Raw genomic sequence first — 6,772 nt, 5'->3', positions numbered from 1 at the left:
GATGAAGGTCACCCTCAATCCAGTGGCAGAGCTGGAAAGAAAATCTAGGTTCCTGACTGCCAATCTATTGTTTAGTTAAGCTAAACTGTGGTGCTACCTCCTGTCTTTGAAAGAAAGGATTAAATTCAAATTCCAAGTTGCATAATTCATTGTTTTCCTTTATGTCATAATGAGATCTTAGTACAATATTGTAACTATAATACAGTGAATTATTGTCTGTAAGAGTTACTGAAATAGTAAGCATCAGTGTAAGATAACGTAAGAATCAATTGCTTTTCAGTGGAACGTGGACTCTTAACTACATATGTTTATTTTTGAAATCTTTGCCCTTAATATTCTGTGTCAGCTTTAGTCATAGGTCTGATACAGAATACAGAACCAATCTACATCAGGAGGTTATACAGCAACATCACTGTGTTATTCTGGTACAGGAGATAATACTTTGAATTGAAAGGGATGCTGAGATAAAATCTCCTTTGACTTCTTGGTAAATCCACAGATTTTTATATAGGTGTTCTGAAATATGCTATATGTGTGCTTATCACATAAGTGTATTATGAAAAATAAAATGTTACTCTTTACTCACCTGAACCCATTTTTTCATCTAGATTATGTAATGAGGTAATTTCTACATGTAAGCTCACCTCAAACTTTTTTTCTATCATCTACTTTGCCTATAGAATAAACTAAGAGGTGCGCAAGTTACTGTCAGGCTTCAAGTTTAATTGATAAGCTTTTTTAGAATTTAGAAAACTCCAACTTCCCGAATGTAAAGTTTTACACTGACTAGGCCTTTACACCTCTGGGGAAGGCAAAAATATGTTTTCATTTTACAGGTAATCAATGTTTTGTATCTAACAGACAACTGTAAGAAATACCTGTCTAAGCACTGGATGACTCTACTGTAACTTATTGCCAGAGGAGATTAAAGCAGGATCTTTTTTGAAGGTAATTTTGACAAGTGAGGATATAACCATTTTAATTTGGTGATTCACAGGGGTGGCTTATTTTTACTTTTACTTTTCATGTAAGATGAAGAATGAGAAGAAGATGGTCTATGAAAAAAACAAGTTTTGCTTGATAGTCTCCTCCATAAATGTAAAAACCTAATTTAAAAATCTTTGTCATTAATAAAAACTAAAATAATTAAGATGGCTGAGAAAGGTCAGTGATGCAATGCAATTTAATTGGGATCCTGAGCCTAAAAGTCATCTTACCATCTCTGGAAGTCATGAGCACTCTGCCTGTGCACTCTGAAAGTACTTGTCTATGACATGTAAAAGTGAAAATAGTATGTACCAAATACTCTAGAACTGTTATAGTGCCAATAGACATCAGCTTGCACCATAGCCTTAGAATACCAGCTTTGGACACAAAAGTTATTTTAGGCTTTTTTTCTTTGTTCTCTTTGTTTTTTCCTCTTCTTAAGTCAACACTGAGATAAAAAAAGTAAAGACAGGAGACAGATATTAACAGATGAGGAAAAGTGTAAAAAATGTTTTCAATCAGTAGGATATTCCTCAGCAGATTTTCTGCATTTTTTTCCTTAAGTGCCTGCTGCCAATGTCAGTATCAGCATGCTGAGCTAGAAGCCTCATTGCTATGACAATTCCTGTGTTTCTTTGGCAATGATAATTCCATTCCAGAAGCCACAAATTAGAAAATGGTTTCTTATAATGAAACACCAAACCCAACACAACATGATCTTCCTCCTTTCTCATGCGTGTTAACTGTAAAAAGTTTCTTTGTCTGGAATGTGGCTCTGATTACATTTTTCTATCCAAAAATAAACATGGTGCAAAAGAGAAGGATATAGGGAGGAGGGAAAGCCTGTCAGTGGGCCACCCTCAGGAAAACCTCACAAGATCTACTGTCTATCTCTGCAAGCCATGGAAGTGCTGAGGAAGTGATCCCAGCTTGGTGGTCTTATTTTTAATTAAAACAAATGAGGCTCTTTCAGCTGCTGCAGATAAATATTTGATGAAAAGAGACAGGGACAGATGTCAAAAAACTATAGTAAATAGAGAATAAGACCAGAAGAGCAAATGTTACAACAGCATTTTATATACAAAAAAAAAAAAAAAAAATCACTTTACAGATTTCTGTCAAATATCTTTCCATCCAGAGGCCAATTTTACTAAGATCATTTCATAAGCAGGAAGAGTAGTTGTTCAAATGCATATAGCTAAAGAAAAAAATTTAAAGTCACCTTGTTGCACATTATATGCTTAAACAAAAAGGTTAGTTCTTGAGCTTTTGAGGAGATAGAAGACTTCAAAGTCATTTGGATACTGCCATGAGAGATTATGGTGATTTTAAATTGACTAACAGAGTTATGCTCCAAAAGGTATGTTAAGGATGCACAGTGAGACATTACTTTGAGCGATACAATCTGATACAAATCAATTGTGAGAATGAAAAATATAATAGCAACATCCCCTATTGCAATAACCTGTCATAACATTGATAAGTCATGTACTTCATGGGCAGTTAATTTTAAAAGGTGACTGGGGCACCCATTCAACTTTTTTCTGTAGTCACTGTTGTATTTGCCAATACACTTGGATCTAACTTCAGACTTGGTCCTGCTCTGAGTGTGGATTTACACCAACTGACCTCCAGAGGTCCCCTCCAACCTTAATTATTCTATGATTTGATAGCACTGGGTCTAGATTTAGTATGCTTTTTTGCAAAATCATGAATACCATTCTATGAAAAAAAGAATGCTCTGCTTGAAATAACTGAAAAATAGGCCATAAAGGAGCACAAAGTAATTAAAAAAGGGAATATTTGACTAGTGGGCTCTTTTAAGATTAATCTCTTCATTTTTAGCGTTATATCAGCATTGTCTGATGATTTAAGGTCTGATCTTGCCATTCATGGGTAAAATGGATATTTCCATTGAGTCCAGTGTGGACTACACATCTGAGTTTGAAAGAACTGATTCTGTGAGTAAGGCTTACAAAATTATAGACCACTATGAGTGGGAACCATGAATTCTTAGTGTTACATGAGGGGTAAAGCATACTGTATGTATACTTGAAACCATAAGGCTGTATACACCAATTGACAAAAAGGTCCATCTTACACTGAAAATTTACCTTCTTACCCAACTTGAATAATAATTAAAAAATTCCTAAATGTAGGCCAGAATGTAAAATGCCCTAAAACATGCAGATTTAATTAATTAATTTAATGATCATAGATACTTCAGAGTACAAGAAATCCTAGTAATGGTGTTAATCCATTACTGAATATGAATAATAAAGATTTAGGTATTGATGAAGAAAAACCTAATATACTTTGAATGTCAAAGAAAGCTGGAAGGTAAATTCCATATTACATTAATCAGGAGATACTTCCTATTCTAACAGGAATATAGCAAATTGTTAAACAGTAATACCTACAGTGCTAGGTAACTAGCACAGGAGTTTGATAGGAAATATTTAATGTTATGCCAATATTTAACAAGAACAGCATGGTTGATTCAGGTCACTAGAAGCTGGATAACTTGGCGCTGGAATAATCCAAATCATGAAAAGGCAGGTACAACAGTTAGGAATGACTGCAGATCTGAAATATCTACCTGACTCAGAAGACAAGAAGAGGAAAAGTAAAAAGCTGATTGACTGCAGTGTGTAAATATCTATATGGGGATACTATAGAGTTATTCAGTCAAACAGTAAGTACAGCTGAAGGCAGAGCAACTCCAGTGACAAGAAACAAAAGGTAAATAAGTTCAGATGAGAGATAAGGAGCAAATTTTAAACACTGAAGAAAAGTAACCTTGCAATAATTTACCTTAGATTGAGGTGGATTTTCCATACTTTCAGGTAATGTAATCAACCTGGAATTGTAATAGCTACTTATTGTTTAAACTGGAATGTATGGACTTCTGTAACAGCTATAAGAGGTACTTTGTAGCCTGCAGAAGGTCAAATTTTGCTCCTTCATAATTGTTCTTTCTGGCCACAGCACCTGTGAATTTGTAGTGTTCAGCATAACATTACATCCCAAGCCTCTTGAGATTTTCTGAAGCTGACACAGAACTTCTAATCAGTGGGTCATGCAAAATACCTGCCCTTCTTGTTGCTGTGTATTTCACACAAAAGAAGTGATATTCTCAAGTGCAAAACAACCTGACAGGCAGATTTTAAGTTAGGAAGAAAATGTAGGTTCATACTGCACTGTTAAGTTTATGGTGTCATGTTCCTTACAGTGGGTCAAAATTACAGATTCCTGGGCATCTGATGTCTTATTTATGCATCATAAATCTTATTTAATGAAGATCCTGAACAGTTGATTGACATGTCATGAGTAGGGCTCCTGGATTGTTTGGATGGGGCAGTATCTCAGACTGAGCTACCTGATGTTCAGAAATCCAAGACAAGTGAGCTAATTCCTCTTCTTCCATTCAGAGAAAAGTTTTGGTAAATGCTAAGGGGGAGGAGAGACAGTAAAATCCCCTTAGACCGCCTGGGACATCTCCTCATATTTGCCTATTGCTGAGTTCTCCATTGATGTAAAAACTGTAAGGTTTTCCATTTACCTTTACAGAGATAGGATCAGGCACTTTGGTAGAAATATTATTGCCTGAATGTTGAAGCTATGTGTAATTAAAGACATATTTTATTTAAAACCAAACTCTTCTTGCAGTGCAGAGACACATTAGAGTCAAGTATGTTTTTTGGTGGCCAGATTTTCCAAATTAGTTTCCTTTATTATAACCCATTAAGAGAAATACAGGATAACTTACTGAACAATGTAATCAGATGAGTAGAAGCTTAAGATAATCTACGCTGTTACAAAGATACCTTATTACAGCAACAATAGAAATTTTCCCTTCTCTCCTGCGTTTGAGTACATGATAGATACATACTTATTTCTGTTCATTAAAGCAGGTATAAAGGAAGCTGCTATCTAAGCTAAGCCTCCACAAGTAGATACTGAGACAGATCATTTCTAAATCAGACACTGGAGGACAGCTCCATCCAGGCCAGGGAAGAAAGGAAGAAACAAAGTTAGTAAATCTTTCCCTCTGTTTTAAGCCAGTAGGAGGTAGGTGTGATTGCTGCTAACCCCACACCCTTCCACATTGTGAGCCTAACCGTAACCACTGTGACCATAAGCTCTTCTTGCCTGTGTAATTTGGGGAGTTCCCTTTTTCCCTTCTGGCTTTTGGAATGGTGGTGAAGATGCATGTCTGCAAAGGACTGCAGAGTTTTAAAAGACAAAATTCAGCCTTTGGTTTACTTGCAAAGACATCTTGGTATAGCTTGATCTTAGAGGCTGGGAGACTCTCTCTCCTCTTTAACTCCCTTCCCCAGAATAGCAGCTGCATTCTGACTGCCTTAATTTTCTGTTCTCCTCATTTCCTACCCCTGCATACCATTCATCCACCACCCGTTCTCTGCTCCTACCGATGCATGCGCTTTTCACAGCCTAATCCTGACTGTTTAGTCCCCTTACACAGCCAGGACCGAAATATCCAAAGCTAGAGGAATGGTAAACAGGAAGAGTGGTCTGCCGTAATACCAAGAGTCGAACATGAGAAGGGAAAACATTCTTCATCACAGCAGAAAGATTGGTAGAGGGAGTTCAGACACGAGCTAAATTAATAGCTGATTCCTACCTAAGTCCATTATCTCTGTAGAGTACAAAAATGCCTGTATGTGGGTGCATTTGGTCTTCTCTTATAATTCTAAATGAATAAATAACTCGATGTAAAGGCCAGCTCTAAAATGCAAGAGGCTAGGAATATGGAGGCTATATTTTCAAATGAGCCATGGTCTGAGGACTCTGCTCTTATATAATATGTCTTCCAACATTTCTGAAGAAGTAACAGTATTCATATCTAGGGAAGCAAAGGAACTTGCTTACTAATACACAGAGAGGTAAGGCCTTGGGTAAGAAAATAGCAGCTGGACAATCTTGTGTGATATTTATTAGTCAAGTATTTATGAAAGTATGAGAATTAGTAATGCTACTAGGAATCTGCTTTTTAAGATTCTCAACAGTTAACAGAGCACTCAGTTACACATGAACAACTGATGGCTGGTACTAGAATCATCAGTGACACTATTTCATGAATTAAAGTCAAGACGGAGTTCCCTGCCACCCTGTCTGTTAAGTGGCAGAAGCTATGGATGCTGAGGAGGCAAGGACATAACAGACATCTACATCAGAGCAGTGCTTTCTCAAAGACGAATGCATAGCCTTGCACCTCTCACCCAAGGTGAAGCAGTTATCTGATGGGGAAAGGGACAGGAGGACAGAAAGAAGAAGTTCCCACCAAATTAGGATCAAACATAAAGAACTCGATAGCAACTTTGCTTGGCACAAATTTACTCATGATCTGATGAAACCAGTATGAACCCGACAAGCTCCCAGAGATAACAGCTTGTCAATTTTCCATTTCAAAGGCAGTGTGATAATTGAAAGCTTCCAGATATATCACATGGAAATCAAACTTGCAGCAAACAGCAAACTTTCTGATAAAGGCCAAAGCCTAATTCCATTGAAGTCAATGGCAAACCCCAGTGGCTTTCAATAGAAGCTGGGTCAGGCTCAAGGTGAAAAACAACTCTGAGAACAGTTATAATCAATTTATTTCCAGTTAGGACAGAAAAAACATGAGAGGATGCTTCACATGAATGGTGTCTGGGTTGAGAATTCACATGTAGTGAGTTGCCAGGATCTCTGACACTGAGTGCTTTAAGGGACCTTTGCAGAAGCTGATGTCACTTGGCAAGGTTAGCATGTCCCCAGTTAG

The sequence above is a fragment of the Apteryx mantelli genome, chromosome 15 (assembly GCF_036417845.1).
Source record: "Apteryx mantelli isolate bAptMan1 chromosome 15, bAptMan1.hap1, whole genome shotgun sequence".
NCBI classification, from domain to species: domain Eukaryota; kingdom Metazoa; phylum Chordata; class Aves; order Apterygiformes; family Apterygidae; genus Apteryx; species Apteryx mantelli.
This window is presented reverse-complemented; position numbering follows the sequence as displayed.